Here is a 21,618-nt window from a genome sequence, read left to right as displayed (position 1 = left end):
AAAAAAACAAAATAGTCAGATTAAGATTAATGTGTAGAGAAATAATTGAAAAGAATGCGCTTATAATTGCTTTGGTTTACATTGTTCCTTATTGCAGCTGGAATTGAGTTCCATATACGAATGGTGTTGACGAAAAACAGCCTTGTAGAGACAACAAAATTGAAGTTGGGTACAACTATACTACATGACCTGAGAGATCTAGCAAATGTGAGTTTTTATATAAGTACGGTGGGGATTTAGTATAAATCAACCTGAACAAGAAAATTACACTTCTATCCTTCTGATAGGCAAATATGTCACATCCTAAGAGTTGAATCCGCCACGCAGAAATATGATGGAACCTGCGTAACCCAAATACGTAGCGAGTTACCTGATTAAAGGCAATCTCATTTTTATGTGCAGAGCACGAATCTAGTTTGTTGTAAACTAGCTCAGAGTAGGTTATTATTGGCAATATAAGCTGTACGGCAAGCTTTCTTCTAATTTGAGGAGGCGTAAACGGTGCAGATTGCCTCAGATGCGCAATGTACTATACACTTTACCAACCACAGAGTTGATACGGTCAACACAAGTTAGGTTTGAGTTAATTACGAAACCCAGATTCGTGATTTTAGTAACAGTTTGTAGAGCAGTATTACCAATGCATATAGTAGGAGTTAGTACATCGACGACCTTTTTCTTAGAAATAGGTAATACAAACGATTTATTAGCATCAAGGCAAAGACCATTACTATTGGCTCAGTACTGCACGCATGATAGGTCATTATTTACTTTGACACAAAGTGTGCTTATATTCGCGAAACTACCAGATAAATACATTTGTATATAATCTGCATACGCATGCATGCTCATGTGCTTACACACTGAAAAAATGTCGTTTATAAAAATACTAAATAATAAGGGCCCAAGGATGGAGCCCTGCGGAACACCTTGGATTAAGTTTTTCATACCCGACACTGCACTTCCTGTGTTGACAAATTGAACTCTTCCAGTTAAATAACTTTCCATTAGCATCAAGGCGCTTTTAGTAAATCCGAATTATAGCTGTAGTTTATAACAGAGCAACTCGTGGTCGACAGAGTCGAAAGCTTTTGAAAAGTCTAGTAAGCAGAGCAGGGTGAGCTGGTTATTATCGAAGGGTATTCGGATATCATCGATTACTTTTAGTAATGCAGTTGCACAGCTGTGATTAGCTCTAAAACCCGACTGGTAGTAGATTATGCCTCAAAATATGTGAGTTGATTTGATCTGCTAGCAGCCTTTCAAAAACTTTAGATAGTACTGGCAGAATGCATATGGGTCCATAATCAGTGACTGAGCTCGCAGACCGTTTTTTAGGAACAGGCTTAACTATGGCACACTTCCACGACTCAGGAAAGCAAGATGTCGTAATGAAGTGTTTAAGAATGTGTGTAAGGGTACTCAACACAAATGGTAAAATAATTTTTATAAATTTAATTCGAACCCCATCAATTCTAGTTGCGTTGGACTTTATTTTAAGAATACTTCTTACTACCTCACATTCAGTAACCGCAGATAATTCGAATGGACTTCCAGAGAAACACACATTTAGAACAAAATTACCAAAGTCAACATCAACCACTGAACTATGCACAAACGCATCATCAAGGGTATCTGCATTCAAAGTACAATCTTGCCTTCTATTTCCATATATTCTAAGACTCTTTAAATTAAGCCAAAGGGATTTAGGAGGTAATGAGGGATTTAGCCTTGAGGTGAAGAACTTACATTTTTGGTTTCTTATAATCCTAGTAGCAGTGTTTCTAGCGATTCTGTAGGCCTGCCATGCTACATCAGTTTTAATCCTCCTCCACGATTTGTATGCCATATTGCGCGCTTTTATTGCAGAAATAACTTGGCCGTTATACCAGGGACAGTACCTATTTGTAGGTTGCTATAGCGAGTGGGGACATACTTGGTATAGGCATCTAGAATCTTATTATTAAGAAACTCAAGTTTTCCATTGGCAGCAACGACGCTCCAACATCCACTGAAATCAACGTGGGACAAATCGGAGTACAAAGCATTGTTGTCAAGAGAACGATAATCCCTAAAAGCAAAAGAGCTATTTGCGTCACAATGGTCAAAGTTAAAGTCAAAGGAAGAAAAGATAAGGTCATGGTCTGATAGAAATGGTATCTGGTAAAATTTTAAAACAACAGCCAAGTAAGAAACAATAAAATAATCGAGTAAACTAGGACAACAATTAATACCAAACCTTGTAGGAATATCCCGATTTACAACACTAAGACTAGTACCACAGACTGGAACTATACGAGTCACGAACGAGGAGATTATTATCAAAGTCGCCAAAAACAATTATACTATCATAAGATACAATGTACGAGGACAGAGGAGAAATTAAAAAGTCATGACTATTCGTTTTATGGGGACTGTAAACGCATGACACAAGGACCTTTGTAGAAGCAGCACGTAATTCAACAGGCAAATACTCTGTACCGGGGCCCACAGACTTGAAAATGGGCTTCATACTTATATATTTTTTACAATAAATTGCAAGGCCTCCCCCCTTTTAACCACTCTGTCATTACGAACCAGATTATAATTTCTTATAATGAAGTGCCTGTCATCAAGATCTTCCACAAACCAAGTCTCTGAAACACATATAACGTCAACAACCGAGTTTTTAAACAAATACCTTACAAAATCTATATTCTCAGCATTCAAGCTTCTGGCGTTAAAATGTACAATACTAAAACCATTCCCCCGCTGACATAAAACATTTATCATAGCAACATATTACATTTATCATAGCACATTATTATCGCCCGCACCACTCAAATTGCTGCTAACGGTCACCATAATGAATGCAAACAAAAGCAATTTCTACCCCATTTTAAGAGCTAGAAGCTTAAAATTTCAACAATTGCTTACGTATATAGCATATATTGAAAAAATCTTAGATATCGGTGGTATATATTTTATATACCTCATATAAACTGTCATTTTTGCCCCTATTTTATGGCTAGAAGCTTCAAATTTCATCAAATACTTACGTTTACGTCATATATTGTTGAAATACGTGATTCGTAGCCCTAGTGTTTACATACAGACCACAAAAAACGTGAAACATTGCATCCTCACACAAAGTACCTACCTATTTTTATAAAAAAAAATAAATGTAAGGCGCGATAACCTCCTAAAAATTTAAGGCCGATCATCTCTTCCAATTTGCGTCGTGCTCCTCTTGATTTTCTCTACAAATTGGCCGGACGGGACCTACATGTTTTATGCCGACTCCGAACGGCATCTGCAAAGCAGATGAGTTTTCACAGAGAGCTTTTCATGGCAGAAATACACCCGGAGCGCTTGCCAAACACTGCCGAGGGGCGACCCCGCTTAGAAAAATCTTCTTCTAATTTAAAGACCTTATTTCTAAAATTTTGATGTTGCTTTGCCCGGGGTGCGAACCTAGGGCATACGGTGTGGTTAGAAAAGTAGTAAAATTTTGGACAATGGGCGTGGCACCGCCCAATTTTAAAAGAAGGTAATTTAGAAGTTTTGCAAGCTGTTATTTGGCAGTCGTTGAAGATATCATGATGAAATTTGGCAGAAACGTTACTCTTATTACTATATTTCTGCTTACTAAAAATTAGCAAAATCGGAGAACGACCACGCCCACTTTTAAAAAATTTTTTTTTTAATTCAAATTTTAAAAGAAAAGTTAATATATTTACAGTGTATAAGTAAATTATGCCAACATTCAACTCCAGTAATGATATGGTGCAACAAAATACAAAAATAAAAGAAAATTTGAAAATGGGCGTGGCTCCGCCCTTTTCATTTAATTTGTCTAGGATACCTTTAATGCCATAAGTCGAACAAAAATTTACCAATCCTTGTAAAATTTGGTAGAGGCTTAGATTCCAGGTGTAAAAAATTACCGAAATCCGACTATGACTACGCCCACTTTTTCGATATCGAAAATTACGAAAAATGAAAAAAATGCCATAATTATATACCAAATACGAAAAAAGAGATGAAACATGGTAATTGTATTGGTCTATTGACGCAAAATATAACTTTAGAAAAAACTTGGTAAAATAGGTGTGACACCTACCATATAAAGTAGAAGAAAATTAAAAAGTTTTGCAGGGCGAAATCAAAAGCCCTTGGAATCTTGGTGTTTAGGCCCAACGCCTAACTTTTACCTGATTGACGGCGCCCCTCCCTAATGTTTTAATAATATTTTCAGCCACCCACACCCACGCCGCTTTGTGTGCATGCATGCACATGCATGCGTTTCATACACATGCACGTGCGTGTGTGTGCAGGTTGTCAGCACCCATGCACGTATACGTAAGGGTGGTTGTGTGTGTGGCTCTTCCCCTCCTTAATACCGGAGGACTTTTTCGCGGCTTAGCGGTTGTCATCAACGGCACAACCGGCCTCTTTTTCAATAGACCGCCAACAAGCACACATCGCCGAGTATCACCGTCATCATTTTTACACTCAAAGGTAATATTGTATCCTTGTATATATTTTCCTACACTCTAATTAAAACACTATTATAACGAGGAAATCCTCTTTGCGTTTTGTTCTTTTACTTTCTTTCGAGAGCACTATCAACCCGAGATCGACCCGTGTGCGCCTACCCACTGCCGGTTCCAGACGCACTCAGGCCGAACATTGGTCCTCCTCACCAGGAACTAAAAGCGCCATTTGTTATACAGTCCACAACACAGCACATTTGCCTACTATAAAATTTGCCAAAGGTTTGCCACGAGAATATATTTGCCACAGCATATCCCAGCAGAACATAACAAAGAAGTTTGGAAGTTACATATTATACAACACGATATTAGCAGCCGAAAATTGGCAAGGAAAAAGTTGGAGTTTATTGTACATAGGTGACCAGAGCTACAGCATATTCGCCAATCACAGCACAGCACAATCAACTTTTCCAGCACAAAAACCAATAAGAAGTAAGTGTTATATTTCTTGCCACTTTTTTTTTGAGTGTTGTTTTTTTGCAAAATAAAGGAAAAAAACCCGTGTAGTGCGCGAAAAATTAAAATCATAAAAAAGAAGTGAAAAAGTGAAGTTATTTAGTGAGCACCATTTTTTCTTTCCAATTTCAAAAATTAAATCACTTGGTTTATTAATTTTATTTCGATCCTTGTGATTATCTGGTCTATCCCCCCACCAGTGGTAAGGTTTTCCAGACACAACACAAGGAAGAGGGTAACTTAACCTCATTTTTCGCACCATACTAAATAGTTTTGTGTTGTTGTTTTTTTTTCACATCACAAACACGAAATTAAGTTCAATTTAATTAATTAATCCCGTGCTCACTTCACTTTTTAAACACTTTTTACACCTTTTTTGCGCTTGGTTTCGAATATCGCACGCACTTTTTCACTTTTCCAAAAATACACCCATTATTTGTGGAAGTGGCGAGTGGTCCCCTTTTTTTGTTGTTGCCGCTGAGACAAAAAGTTTGTACATTAAATCTTTTGCTATTGTCGCTGCTGTGACGAAAGGTCCTTAAAACAAACCCTTTTTTCGTTGTCGCTACTCTGACAAAGTCTGCAATAAAAAAAAAATAAATAATAAACTTCGAATTTCAATAGTGTTTATTTACGGCAGGGCAGGTATTTTTACTCTAAAGCGTTACATTTCTATAATCGGCAATTTTCACGTTAATAAACGTAAATAAAACAATGGAAACCTACATCCGTTTAGCAGAATCAATGGCAGAGTTTGATAAAAATTACAGCCTTATTCCGGAGAGCGACCATAGCAAACACACCCTTGCAATACAGCAGGAAGAGTTGCGGCTCTTGTGGAAGAAGGTAAAGTCTGCGTTTGATTCGCTATTGGGATCTGATGAGGTGTTAGCGGATGACGTTATGGCGATCAGAAAGAAGCAAAAGGCAGCATACGTAATCTACGTGCGATGTTCAGCGTCTATATCTGCTGAGGCAGAAAAATACAAGAAGGATGAAAAGAACGTCAACCCTGAGCAAGAACCTCATGCGCATAAAATGCGCCTCCCTGCTTGTGACACGGAAGTTTTTAAAGGGGATTATCTGTCTTGGCCAACTTTTCGCGACCTGTTCACGGCAATATATATAAACAATTATAGTTTGAAAGGGGTGGAAAAGTTATTCCATCTCAACAACAAAACGCAGGGCGAAGCAAAAGATATCGTTAAAAAATGCCCTCTCACAAATGAAAGTTTCGAGATGGCCTGGAAGAACTTGTGTGAAAGATACGAAAACAAACGTATCTTAGTTAACACACAACTACAAATTTTATTTAACTTAAAAAAGGTAGAAAGTGAGTGTGGCAGTTCAATAAAAAAGCTGCAAAATGATATAAATAATTGTACTTCGTCCCTCAAATGCCACAAAATTGACACTTCCAATTGGGATGCAATCCTGACTTATCACTGCTCAACCAAGCTACCAGAGAGCACGTTGGCTCTATGGGAGCAAAGTATAGATCATAAAACGGACATATCCAAGTGGGAGGATATGGATAAATTCCTGTCTAATCGGTTTCAGACACTTTAAACAGTGTCTGGTTTTACAGGGCATGCCACTTCAAAAGTGCAAAAACTAAACGCGTCGCCACAATCAACAGAACACCCTACGAAAAGACTTTGTGCCTTTCAAACAAAGGTATCCAGACCGACGTCAAAGGCAATATGTAAAATGTGCAAGTCCGCAGAGCACAGATTACGAAACTGTTCACGCTTTTGCGAGTTAACCCCTTCAGAAAGGATTAAATTCATAAAATCTACAAGTGGTTGTCTGAATTGTCTATCCCCAGGACACACAGTGACCAGATGCCCCAGTTCCTACAACTGCAATACGTGCCACTCTCGTCACCATACGCTCCTGCATGCGGATACCCTACAGAAAAACACCACCTACAACCCGCCCCAAAACTCCTACGATAATAGGCCCTCTACTTCTAGACAGGCATTAGCGAGACAGGAATCAGAAAAACCAGGTTCAAACGGGAACAAAAATGTGACATCCTGTCATACGAATTCCAGCACAGGTGTGCTATTAGGAACTGCTCTACACATTCACCATAATGGTACCGACTTCTCCGCGCGAGCATTAATTGATTTAGGGTCTGAATTTTCCTTTATAACTGAAAGACTGAAACGCAGAATCAATTTGCTAGCGAGGAAAATGCATGCCCAAGTTTCAGGCATCACAAATGAGGTGTCAGCTCAGGTGAAAGAAGCATCCAAAATTGAATTACGTTCACCAGTGGATGCCTGCTTCAGCCTGACTACACCCGTTCTAGTCCTAGCCAAACTCACTGGGAATCTTCCATCCTGCCATATCAACGCCATGACTATGCAGGCATTCCCAGACTTGGTGTTGGCAGACAAGAGGTTCTACATCAACGAAGACGTAGACCTCATACTTGGAGGAGACATATATCCCCAAATTATACTGAGCGGTCTGAAAAAGAATGTACTAAATACACTTTTGGCCCAAGAGACAGTGTTCGGTTGGATACTAACCGGTCGCATCGAAGCACCGAGTCCAACGAAGAGCATCATGTCATTTTATAACGAGGTTGCGTTGGACAACCAATTAAAAGCTTACTGGGAGATAGAAAATGTTCCCAAAAATAAAATGCTTAATGAAGAAGAAAGGTATTGTGAACAACTGTTTAAGGAAACAACAAAACGTGATGAAAATGGGAGGTATACAGTTTCGCTACCATTCAGGCAGGATTACCCTGAGAATATTAAATTAGGACCGTCCCTAAAGCGCGCATGTTCACAATTCTTCAGAAATGAGGGGCGATTACTGAAAAACCAAGAGTTAGGGAAAGAGAATGTTCGGGTGTTATCCGAATACGAAACTCTTGGACATATGAGAAAAATCAAAAACAATATTCCATCCGACGATTCCGATTGTTATTTCCTGCCCCACCACGCCGTTGTAAAAGCATAAAGTACCACTACCAAAGTGCGCGTCGTCTTCAACGCGTCAAGTCCGACAGCAAATGGCATTAGTCTAAACGACATACTCCACCCAGGTCCAGTACTCCAAGCAGACTTGCCTATTTTCATTCTACGTTGGAGACTGTACCGCTTTGTCTTTAATAGTGACATAAAAAAGATGTACAGGCAAATTTGGGTGACCGATAATCACGCCAAATTTCAAAGAATTGTCCATCGAACATCCCCCAACGAACCCATCAGTCTTTACGAACTAAAGACTGTCACATTTGTTGTAAACTGCGCCCCTACCTCGCGATACGATCACTTCTACAACTGGCTGATGATGTAGAAAATACGCACCCAATAGCATCGGGTATATTACGAGAAAGTATGTATGTCGACGACGTTTTATCTGGAGGACAAACAATAGCGTCAACCATTAGAGCAAGAAACGAGATTCGCGAAGCATTACACTCAGCTGGCTTTCCATTACGCAAGTGGACATAAAATTGTGAGGAAATCCTTCAGGACATCCCCAAAACGGATTTGCTCAGCGAGGACTTCCTAGCGTTTGAAGAGGCTAGCTCGGTGAAGGCACTCGGAATACGATGGAACGCGCACTCAGACATGTTTTACTTTACAGCAGGATTTTTAGGGAATGGCGAGAACACCACCAAACGCGCAATCCTATCCTAAGAAAGTCGCCCTATTCCTGGTCAACCTTCGTCGCACACCGAATCACTAAGATCATCGATATGATCGGTAGCAAGGACTGGCTTCACGTGGACTCGGAATCTAATCCAGCGGATCTAGGAAGCAGAGTTGGTCAACAATTCGTTGTGGTGGCAGGGACCTTCTTGGCTGCAAGAAGACAATATTCACTGGCCTGCACAAGAGCCCGACTATAAAACGTCCGTTGAGGAGAAGAGGGCACAAACATATGCCACGACAAGGGTAGATCAGGTAGATATTCTCGACCGATTCTCAAATTTACCCAGGGCTTTAAAGGTTCTATCCTATGTTAGGAGATTTTATAAACGAACTCACCCAAAAACTAAAGCAATGTCCCACGAAAGGTCGTGTATAATCTCAGCCGATGAGATTAAGGCAACGACTCAGGCATTAATACGAGTCTGCCAGAAACAATTTTACGGGACAGAATTTTTAAAATTTAAAAATAGGGAACCTATCGATCGAAAGAGTGAAATACTGTCACTCAACCCATATATCGACAAAGATGATATTATTAGAACAGGGGGGCGTCTAGGGGCTTCAAAAGACATGTCATACAACGAGCGGCATCCGATCAACTTGCCTTACAATTGTAGGCTGTCTCGCCTTACAGTTATGATGGCTCATCATGACTCCCTTCATGGCGAGAACCAGCTCATGCTCCGTCTTATTCGAACCCAATATTGGATTCCGAACGTCAAGACAATGATCAGAGCCGTCATCCAAAATTGCAAAACCTGCATTATTCACCGAAAGCAGGCTCAGACCCAACTTATGGGGACCCTTCCATGCGAACGGACTACTTTTACCCGCGCGGTCACCAATACCGGGGTAGACTTTGCGGGGCCTTTCGACATAAAAAGCTACCGCGGTAGGGGATGTCGACTGTCAAAAGGCTACGTATGCCTTTTCGTCTGTTTCTCCACGAAGGCCATCCATTAAGAAGCCACTAGTGACCTTAGTACCCCATGCTTCCTCGCGGCCTTTTTGCGTTTTATCGCGAGAAGAGGATGTCCGAAGAACATCTACTCCGACAATGGTACGAACTTTGTCGGAGCTTCCAGATCTCTACGATCGGAATTCAAAGCCTTCCTGGCAGAAACCCGAGACAAAACAGTCTCCAAGTATAGCCATCAAGCGTTAACTTGCCATTTTATTCCAGCCGGCGCTCCACATATGGGCGGCTTGTGGGAGGCGGGAGTGAAGAGCTTCAAAAGCCACTTCAAAAAGATCGCGTCTCCCCATATGTACACCATAGAGGAGTTCCAAACCCTTTTGTGCCAGATTGAGGCGTGCCTCAACTCGCGCCCACTCAGTCCAGGGTCGAATGACCCAACGGATCTGGAACCATTAACCTTTGGACATTTCCTAACGGGCAGCTACCTACTGGCTCCGCCAGAACCAGATGCCAGTGAGAGCTCTGTCTCGATGATCAATCGATGGCAGAAACTCAAAGCCCTCCACCACACATTCTGAAAACGATGGAAGGTGGAATATCTATCCGAACTTCAAAAACGAGTGAAGTGGAAGCATCCCAAAGAAAATATAAAAGTGGGAGACCTCGCTGTCCTCAAAGAGGACAACTTATTTCCCAACGAATGGAGGTTAGGTAGAGTCGTCAACGTACACCCCGGCGAAGATAACCGAGTACGTGTAGTCGACCTCCTAACCGAGAAGGGTCAAGTCAGACGACCTTTGGTCAAACTGATCCTTCTTCCTACGGAGATAGATTGTGAGAGGACCACGAGTTCCTCTTAACAATTCTTCCGTTCCTCCATATCCCTCCTTTCAGAAAAATCAACCCAATCTCTATTTCCCCCGACCTCCTAAAATCAGAGGCCCACGGTTGGTGATAGCATGGAAAGCATATTAAGGAACCCGCGTCTTCATGTCTCTCTGTCCCTAAGCCTGCGTTTCTCCCTAGCCATATATCGAATAAACCCCCGGTCTCGTGATGGTGCGAGTCTACCGGAGGGGAATCGTGAAACGTACTACGCGATGGCAATGGGGAAAGGGAGCGCGGGACATAAAGACGCGTTCAACCACGCATCGTGATGCACCGCTATGCCTAAGCTTGTGTCTATCCCGAGGCCCTAATTATACTCAACCCTCCGGTCTCGTGATGGTGCGAGTCTACCGAGGGGCGATCCTACATCTTCTTTTTTTGTTCTTTTCCCCCGGTCTCGTGTCGAGTCTACCGGAGGATATCCTACACCTTGCTACTGGTGGGCAATGGAGAGAGGGAGAGAGAGGCACGAGGACGCATGAGAGCTTATCAAAAGCTCGCAAAACCAAAAGGCACAACTCAGTGCTTCATGAAGACACTAACCGCGGGCCCCTTGAAGAAACCGTCCCACAACTCACTCGCTCACCCAGAGCGAAGACACCAGAAAACACCCAAATTCACTCGCTCCCCCAGAGCGAGGACACCAGAAAAGCCTACCGCTGAAGGGGAACCCATCTGCCACAGAAAGCCAAGGCATTCGGCCCAGTAAGTTTTTAAACAAATTTCAAAAAGTCAACGCAAATTTCACTCTTTCACCCGAAACGAGGCCATCCAACAATCCTAACGCAGATCCGCTATCTGCTACAGAGCCTAAAGACATGCGACCCAATATATTTTAAATTTTCAAAAAAACATCCCAAATTCACTCGCTCACTCCGAGCGAGGTCACCAGAACCCTCATGCAGATTTGCATCTGCCACAGAACATCCAGACCAAGCCATTGCATACTGTAATTGACGTTTACGGAATTGTTCCGATAGGAATACGATAGAGAAAGCGTGAATACGCCACATCATATAATCGACACTTACACGATTTGGTGTACGTTCCAACAATGGACCTAAAGCATCGAAGAAACTAAGCACTGATAGATTCACAGGTTCACCTTCTGTTACTTGGGTTTCGGAAAGCGATAAAGCGTTTGTGTACTCCAACCATTGCACATAGGGATAGGTTTCTTGTAACTGGTTTATGGCGCGAAATTATAGAGCTCATTGGTGTTGCGACATTTTTTTTCAGCAGGCCCGGAGATGTTGGTCAATGCGTTTTCGAAATCAATCGATTCAAGTAGCTCCTTCGCTGCACGTTCCTTATTAGCACAAAATAGTATAGCAATATCCACATGTAATCCAGATAAGTTTGATTTAACAAATCGTTGGACATACTCAGATGATGTTTCGGCGGCACCCAATAAAACTTCAAATATCCCCAATGAATTTTTGTTGACAATAAAAAGGGAGGAACGCGTTGATTCTATGCGCTTTTCATCCGAGTATCGCAAGGACATACCTTGTTCGATATTAAAATATTATCAAAGTTTGCTGATAAGCCTAAAAATTCACAACGTTTCTCTGCTTATAAATACCATTGGTCCTGCATCAGCTTACCCACACTGCTTGAAGTTACGCCGTGCTCCTCAGATCAATTGGATCCAACAGCCCAATTCAATATTCTTGAAATTTGTCATGCACTTAGACGTTTACTAGTGAGTAAAGTTGGATATGGCGCATTTACAACTTTACCAGGCTTCCGCGAAATTATTGGCCCTAAAATTGTAGCCGCTCTACGGCGTAAAGATTTGGCAGTGACACATGCTGCAATCGATGATAAACGCACTCTTGCATTCAGTGAATCGTTAACTGCTAATGATCATTGCAACAACAATTTTTTTTCAATTAGAAGGAAAGTTGTCTAAGCGGGGTCGCCCCTCGGCATTGTTTGGCAAGCGCTCCGCGCGTAATTCTGCCATGAGAAACGCTCAAAGAGGAGCACGACGCAAATTGAAAGAGAAACTCGGCTTAGAATCTCTTCCGCGGTTATCGCGCCTTACATTAATTGTCTATAATTGCGCAATTCACAAGAGTGTATTCAAGCACAATTCTAAGGTTTGGATTGTTTTCATGGTTTCCACTATAAAATTTGACCACATACGGCGAATAGTATACCTTGTGAATTGCCTAAATTATTTCTTAGCAAACGGCTCTTAATACCAAACTGTGATTACATTAACATTTCGCTATTGAATAAGAAAACTTTATAAAATGTTCGACTTCATACTCTGGCCCACGGTTTCACTGAACTCCCATTATTTTTAAACTCTAGGCAAGAGGGTTTCCTCAGCCTCTAAAATGGCCTGCGATCTTTGTGGAGCTGTCGTTGTCGAATTTGTTTGTCCAGATTTTTTAGGATCATGACCCCTAAGAATATTGATGCAATCACTTAACCTGCTCCTCCAGCAAAACTTAACGTTAAATTTAAAATCAAAATATATAGTGAAGCTATATACGATATAACAATTGCTAATGATGTGGCAAAACCTTTTAATATGTTATCAGCATATTCAACAATAACAGCAACAATTAGGCCATCACCAGCTTGTAAAAATATTAAATACCCCATAAATAAGTCATAACCGAAGAAACCATTTTTCAAAATTTGACGTCCATCATTAACGAAACATGTTAGTACACCGAATGGTATACTCAATAAACTTCATTGTACATTACGCATCCATACCGATATATCGGCACCTTTAAGAATTTTTTTTTCAAAATCTATACCGGCAAAACCAGATCGAAAACAAGCACCAAGTGCAGCCCATAAACCAAGTAAACGATTTTGTTCACGACCGCTTGTTTGTTCTTTACCACCAACCTTAGTCTCGTCGACCGCTTGTGCTAGTTGTACCATAACTACGCCTGCAATTAGTAGTACTAGCGCACCCCATTGTGTCTGGATGAGACGCCGGCGCAGTATGATTACGGCAAACATAGCTGTGGTGAGTACTTTTAGTTGGTAAATGACTTGATAGGTAGCTGCATCCAGATGCAGAAGCAGACACGTAAATTGACTCTATTGCAACTTTTGTGTATTTACTATAGATAAAACGTCTCTTTTTTTATAAAAAACTTAACGGAATTCTTTTCGAAAAGTTCACAAACAAATTACTTCATGAAAGTCGAGTATAAACTACTTTATTTACTTTTCCATTGCCATTAATTAGGTACTGCTTGGCAAAATTCAGCACTTAAAAATAATTAGCCAACATAGAATTACAAATATCTCTGCATGTTTTAACCTTGTTCTTGTGCCAATTCACGCGCCTCAGCGCGCTCCAATTCAGCAATGCGTTCCAAACCCTTGGAGACGAGAATACCACCTCCCCAGTGTTTATGGATCTCATCATGCGCAATTACAACCAGCTGTGCCTTCTTTTGCTCCACAAGCAGTCACGGTATTTGTACCAGACCGCACGAAAGTGAGTTTTTTCTTGGGTTGTACATCCTTGCCCTTGGTTTTAGCTTCCTCAATCCTCTTCAAACGTTGCCTTTTAGCAAGCGCCGATTCTGGGCAGTATTTCTCCAAAAGTTTGAATGTTTTTACTGCTGTTGTTTTATCTAAATTGATGATTTGGTGGAGGTACCTTCAAACACTTTTGCAAAAAAGCCTTTTGGCGCTGAACCCGAATATATTAGGGCCATTTTACAAAACGAGATAAGTCACGTTTAGGTTGGACATTCTGGCCTATGCCGAAATTCTTGGGATGCTTTTCGAAGAGCTGGTTAACCACCTTCTTTACAACAGGTTTCTTGACGGCCAACGGTGCGGGTGCAACCTTCTTGGTAACTGGCTTCTTCTTTAGCCTGAGCTTCTTCGCAACCATTTCGGATTGTTTTCTGAACGAGATATAATTGAAAAATGCAGATTTTATTAGCTGCTCAAAGTTAAGAGCTGCTTTTCTCTCTGCTTGTTAAAAAGGTATTACACGTATTGTTGAAATTTGCCAATTCGCATATGGGCAGCTGTCAGACAAACAGCTGCTCAGTTGGTGCTGCCGGCTGGAATGACGACTGCCCTCTGCATAAGGCAACTGGGGTATTTTACAACTAGGGCGGTTTAGGCAAAGAGGGGACTTTTAGAAACATTATTGGGCTGTGAACGTTTACGCATGGACATACTCTTACGAATGATTATTGAACCTTATTTACCTTTGAAATGTACCCACCAGCGGCAGTTTTTTAGCCAATTTCCTGAGCAATAACGCTATCAGGAAATCGAAGCGGTTTGCAAACTCCAGAGGAGACATTTCAAATGGTTTTGTATTTTACAGGTTCGGAAGGAATATTTGCATACCCAAGAACTCCAAAAAAAAAAAAATTTTTTTTCGGTACAACCGGTATTTTAACATCTTACTCACTTGCAATTCGGTGGCCAGTTGTGCATTGAATTATAGCAGGGTGCCGGCGATGATTCGTTGGCCATGGCGTTGGTTTGTATGCTTTGTTGGTAAGGATTCAATGGGCCCAGCTTCTGGGGTAAAACTCACTCGGAAAGTGTCGAGATTTCTCCCGTTATCTCAAATGTTTGAGGAGACTTTTCCGCAGGCAGAGCAATCGTTTTTTTTTTTGTTGTCTTTCGGCGAGTTTTCAGCGGGTGCTGCTGTTTTTTGGGCGCATTGCTTAAATAGATACCTGAAAGGAAGTAAAAAATAAAGAAGAAATTAGTAGAGCTGTAAAAGAGGAAGATATTATAAGAATTTATCAATATACTTACCAAACCACGTTGTACTCGTCCGGATGAAAATTCATTCAATATATGTGTATCCATATTTCATGAATGAATGACATTTCTGAATGAACAAAGAAAGGTTGCCACTCGTACAACATTTTCCTCCTGACGTGAACACGTTGGAAGCGATCCACGGGAATCAAAATTCGGATCCTTAATCGCAATAAGTCCGATTGTTTGGGACGCGATCTGGGTAAGGTGTCCTACACCTCCTGTCAACAGCTATGGTTCGGGACACACAAGACGAACCAGAATCAATAAGTGGCCGAATACCGTCATTCCACTTATAGATATATATAAAAAAAAAAAAACGATATTTAAGAAGTATCGATGATACAGCGAAATAAAAATATAAATTTTTCCTTTATATCGCATAAAATTCTGCTGTCCAAACATTTTTTTTGCGACGGGCAGGAAAGTTGTTGGTTTTTTAGCACCAACAACACAAATCACAGCGACTCAAAAGAACCCACGCTATACACTTTCTACCCGGTTCGGTACCAGAATGTGCGAATCGAAAATCGTATATGCTCATTTTTCTGCAGCACTAGTGTGCCCGTGGCCACCCTGCAAAAACGCTATCGTCACTCCACGTCATTTGACTAGTCATTTTACAGTCATAGGTCATATTCATAGTCACATTTGCAGGGGCGTGGGTAAGTTATGTGACCAAATTTTTGTAGGGCAACTCAAACGCTACCGGGTGACACGACATAAACAAAATAAGGCTCTAAAGACCCAGGCACATAACGTGCGGGGAAAGAGGCCATGTTCATAATGCACGCCACATATGAACATTTTTTTTTTTTTTTTTGCGGCGACAGATGTTTCCCTTTATGCGCGCGCTAATAAAATTTCCCAAATCCCAATAATAAAATTAGGGACCACTCGCCCCCGCATTTTCGAGAATGACTCGACCCAGTCAAATATATTGCATTTATTTCAGAAAAATGGGTCGCTTTGCCGCTATGCAACGAAATGCTGCCAAGAACGTCATGCGTTACACGTCGGAATGCCGCGCTTGTTTTAAGCAACATGCCATACGCCTGTGCCCCATCTTTCGGGCCAAAAAACCCGAGGAGCGTCTGTACTTAGCGATCCGCGGGAGCTGCTGTGGAAATTACTTGGCTCTAGACCACCGCTCTAACGCGTGCCCAAGCCAAGGCCGATCTAAAAAATGCGGCGAAAAACATTACACGATGCTTCACATCTCCTCGATTGATGAAGAGGAACAGCTACTCCACGAAACCCGCTCCAAGCCATGGAGTGTACAAATTGAGGAGGAGCTGGAATCACCCCGTGAGCGGATTGACGACTCCATATCATTATATGCGTCAGATGCTGGTAGGAGACTGGGCCTCTTCGTCCAGCTCGAATCCACCGAACCGGAGCGGAGACTCGGTCTCTTCGCCCGAACCCAACACCAGCAGCCAAATCGTTTCGACCGCTTTTGCAGCATGAGAGGAAGCGTCTCCAGCACGACACATCGACAGTCCAGCGCCATATTCGTGACGGCCGAGCGGAGACTCGGTCTCTTCGCCGGAAAACCAAGGAACCTCAACGAAGACAACAACCGCGCGACCGCAGAGCGGAGACAAGGCCTCTTCGCCTGCAACAACGACACCACACCCATCATCAGAGACAAGACCGCAGCCAACGATACAGCCCGTTGTAGCTCTCCACAGCGTCCATCTTCCGGGCAGGGCTCCTCGCCCCGCACTCCGCTGCCACCGCCACCATGATACCGACGGTAGCGATCACCCCCACCGCGGTCGTGAAAATAGAAGCAGGGGGGCGGCTACACCTCGTTCGCGCCTTACTCGATGGATGCTCCCCCACCACAGTGATTGCGGACAGACGTATATGCGGAAATAATGCTACCAGGGATTCTGCCCACTACGTTTGGCCCTTTGCTAGCTCAGAGTACCATCTTCGGTTGGGTACTCTCGGGCACAACCAAGGCCTAACATCAAAATGTTCGGTAACGACCGAAACACATGCATTCTTTACACTTTGTTATTTTTATTGAATTTTTTTTGTACACGATTGCAAAGGATGTGCATTGTGAATTCATACCAACGAAAAATCTTTCTTTTCCTCCATTGCCATACCTACCTGTCAAATAATAAACGGAGAAAGGTTGTCGCGAATGGCCAGAGAATGGAAGAAAGGTTTTGTTTCACTAGCCGTTATTAAATTGAAGTGCCACAAATTGCACTTTTGTGTTTTAAATCAGCTTTTCCTTTAAATGTGTATACAGAAAATCAAACTACATACTAATATTCATTCCAAAAATCAACTTTATAGATTAAGTTTGAGCAATCCGCCATGCAGGCATTTTTGAAATAGGTAAATGAAACAATATACCATTCGTCTACAAAGATGGTTGAAAACCACTGTTAAGCTAATGATTCAAGTAATCGAACAGCGATTGAACAGGTGATCGAAGCGTGAACGTTTTATCAAAAATTCGCCACTTGTATGAATTCACAATGGAGGTGTGCGTTTACAATCATTTATCATTACAATAAGTTATCTTTATTGAATTTTCTTCATATAAAATTCTATGCTTATTCATTTCCAATGACTTTGTAATAAACGGCAAGAAATATCAACACATGTATCTTCTTACTTCTTTTCGCAATCCCTAGCTCTAGGCAAACCTGGCTCAGGCCTTGAACAAGAACGGGAAAAGGGCCGAATGACCGAGGCATCAGCAACCAAGCTCGCACACTGCGCAAACCATCTTGCGTGCCGCCAAGCCGGCGGACTGGCCGGCGTTATGTTAAGTTAGATATAATTAGCTATAAGTTTTTTATTTTTTTTTCCTCTTCTTCATGGTCGGTGATCCTTGGCGGACTGTGACGTTGCGTACCGCAAGGGGGGCGGCATGTTTAGGCCCAACGCTTAACTTTTACCTGATTGACGGCGCCCCTCCCTAATAATTTAATAATATTTACAGCCACCCACACCCACGCCGCCAACCATTTTAAAATACTCATTAGCACCTTTCATTTGATACCCATATCGTACAAACAAATTCTAGATTCACCCCTGGTCCACCTTTATGGCGATATCTCGAAAAGGCGTCCACCTATAGAACTAAGGCCCACTCCTTTTTAAAATACTCATTAACACCTTTCATTTGATACCCACATCGTACAAAAAAATTCTAGAGTGACCCCTGGCCCACCTTTATGGCGATATCTCGAAAAGGCATCCACCGATGGAACTAAGGCCCACTCCCTTTTAAAATACTCATTAACACCTTTCATTTAATGCCCATATCGTACAAACACATTCTAGAGTCACCCCTGGTCCACCTTTATGGCGCTATCTCGAAAAGGCGTCCACCTGTAGAACTAAACCCCACGCCCTTTTGAAATACTCATTAACAACTTTCGTTTGAAAGGTACAAACGCATTCTAGAGTCACCCCTGGTCCACCTTTATGGCGATATATCGAAAAGCCGTCCATCTATAGAACTTAGGCCCTCGCCTTTTAAAATACTCATTAACACCTTTTATTTCATACCCATATTGTACAAACGCATTCTAGAGTCACCCCTGGTCCACCTTTATGGCGATATCCCGAAAAGGCGTCCACCCATAGAACTAAGGCCCACTCCCTTTTAAAACACTTATTAACACCTTTCATTTGATACCCATATTGTAAAAACGCATTCTAGAGTCAAGCCTGGTCACCTTTTATAACGATATTCCGAAAAGGCGTCCTCCTATGGAACTAAGGCCCACTCCCTTTTAAAATACTCGTTAACACCTTTCATTTGATACCCATATCGTACAAACAAATTCTAGAGTCAACCCTGATCCACCTTTATGGCGATATACCTAAATGGTGTCCACCTATAGAACTATGGCCCACTCCCTCTTAAAATACTCTTTAATACCTTTCATTTGATACGCATGTCATACAAACACATTCCAGGGTTACCCTCGGTTCATTTTCCTACATGGTTATTTTCCCTTATGTTGCCACCATAGCTCTCAACTGAGTATGTAATGTTCGGTTACACCCGAACTTAACCTTCCTTACTTGTTGTAATAATATTTTGAATCTTTTGGCACCTTCAACGTCGTTTTAATCCAGGTTGATCAATAATATTTGCTCCAAATGAAGTTATTTGAAAGCATCCGTTATATTTCTGAATGTTTGAAAGAAAATGACGTGATTCCAGTATTTCACCACGAAGCAGGGAATGCAATGGCTCTGGCGGCAAGGGTAACAGTGGTAATTTAACCTTGCCACTGGGACAGCATAACCCAGGTGTTTTTCTAGCGCACTTCAATGCACTGCAATGGCTACACAAAACCTCCATCGGACCAATTTAAACGGAAGGAAGCGAGCTGTAGTCAACTGTGCAATCGTAATGAAATGCTACTCTATCCAAATCAACACTTGAAGCACTTCTTCTTAATCGCTGATTTCGATTTTCACGTTGTTGCGTTGGTTGATATGTTCGACGATTTCCCATTGTTAGCTGAGCCGTCTCACTTACCGCCTGTCTTTCTCTTTGCGTTTGTGATGCACGATGTTGGGCTATATTAACATGTTCTCTTACGATTTGTTGTTCGTTCGTATTCATTTGCGTTGCATTGCGGGTTTGACGCGAAAGTTTTGATCTTCTGACTCGCGGCATTTTGAAAGACACTGATAAATGAAAAAATGTCAAATCCTCACAAAATAAACATCTTCAATGGCAACTTATAATTCCACAACAAAATTAATTAACAGAGTAGAATGAACAGAGAATTCAATTTAATTCGCAAAAAAATTAATTGCACCGTCCCAAATTAACACTTGGAATCACATAAATATAACATCTGTAACTATTCACAATTTCCACTTCACCAGACTTAACCAAAATTTGTGAAATAACTTTTCAATGGTAATTTACACAAAAAGTCGTTTGAAATTTTCACAAATAATCGTTTGAAAATAATGTACTCATTAAAATTGAATAACTGTAAAAAGCTGCCATAAGCTGATACACACACCGCCATCTACTGGCCAGCATTTAAGTTACAATGCGTTCGCAATGCAATTAATTTTTACAAACTTTTTTCGTGGTAGTTTGGCGTTCGCGATGTATTGATAGAGCGAAATTACATTTAATTTCTGTGTAATCTGATACTTTTTGCGAGACACATTTGGTCCATTTAGCGAGAATACTTAAAAATTGAGAATAGATTCGTTGCTGGATAACTCGTCACAACGTACCGCAAACATAAACGTCATGGATCATTGATCATCAAGAACGCTTTATATAAAATGTATGTATAAGAATATAACCATATCGCGCACATAGAGAGTCTATGTTCGATATTTTATTATAATCCACAGAGCTATTATTGAGCTTTTCTTACAAAAAAATATCATAAAAATTCTCACCATACAAAATGTGTAGGAAAATAAATTTTTTTTTAGGAATTTTTTAGGAATTTTATTGGATATTCTCCTATTCCTGGCCAGAGAACAATCTGAATTGGTGTCAATCATTCAAATCGGTGCAGGCGTTCTTGAGTTATATTGTACTAACATCACTTTCTTTTATATATATAGTATATATAATATATTTTTACCCCTGCGGGTACTGTCGGAGAGATCTTTTCTGTACTGGTAGACAGATCCCCTTTGTACCCCCATGGGAAGTGCCGACAGGTCCTTTTTGTATCCATACGGGTAGTGTCGGACATATTCTATTCGTTCCTCTACAGCCAGAGTCACACAAGTTTTTTTTTCGCCTATGGGTACTCTCGGACAAGTCCTCTTTCTACCCGTACAGAATTTCTTACGAATTTTATAATTTTTTATACTCTAATACAATATTCTTAATTTTTTTCGTATTGGTGTTGTAGAATAATAAAAACAAAACAAATATCACAATAATGGAACATATGGTCATAGTATTTTCGGTATAGAGCTCCATTTTTCTTAAATAATGCTACTCAATCACATTTAATTTTTTTAGTTTATTCATTTCGTTGCTCTTTGTTTTTTCAATTGGCTACATAAATTTCAAACAGACTGATGCCAAATATACTCAAAAGGGACTATAGGGAATCAATTATTCCCCAATGTGGACAAAATAGATCAATCGCAGTTTGCTCTCTACACAAACAGCATATTTATCATTACGTTATGTAGTAGTAAAATTTCTACATTATTTTGGAGCGTAAGCTTTGCAGGAAACCTACAACACAGTAAGAACAAAACTGTTCTACTGCCAAACCAGAAAGCCGCCATTCTTCTTCGTTTGCAACGTTGACAGTTTCGTGTGTGCGCTTCCTGTCACTTGATTGTGTGTATTTGTATGTGTGTGTATGAATGT

General features: G+C 41.1%; 2 pseudogenes; both read right to left on the bottom strand.

The window, feature by feature from the left end:
• Positions 1 to 12,789: 12,789 nt before the first annotated feature.
• LOC137234932 (UDP-N-acetylglucosamine transporter pseudogene) lies at positions 12,790 to 13,694 on the bottom strand (annotated as a pseudogene).
• A 77-nt stretch (positions 13,695 to 13,771) lies between these two features.
• Positions 13,772 to 14,361, bottom strand: LOC137234930 (large ribosomal subunit protein eL8-like; annotated as a pseudogene).
• Positions 14,362 to 21,618: the final 7,257 nt, after the last annotated feature.

The sequence above is a fragment of the Eurosta solidaginis genome, chromosome X, assembly GCF_040869045.1.
Source record: "Eurosta solidaginis isolate ZX-2024a chromosome X, ASM4086904v1, whole genome shotgun sequence".
In the NCBI taxonomy this organism is placed as follows: domain Eukaryota; kingdom Metazoa; phylum Arthropoda; class Insecta; order Diptera; family Tephritidae; genus Eurosta; species Eurosta solidaginis.
Note: the sequence above shows the minus strand (reverse complement) of the source record. Positions and strands in the feature narration are given on the sequence as shown.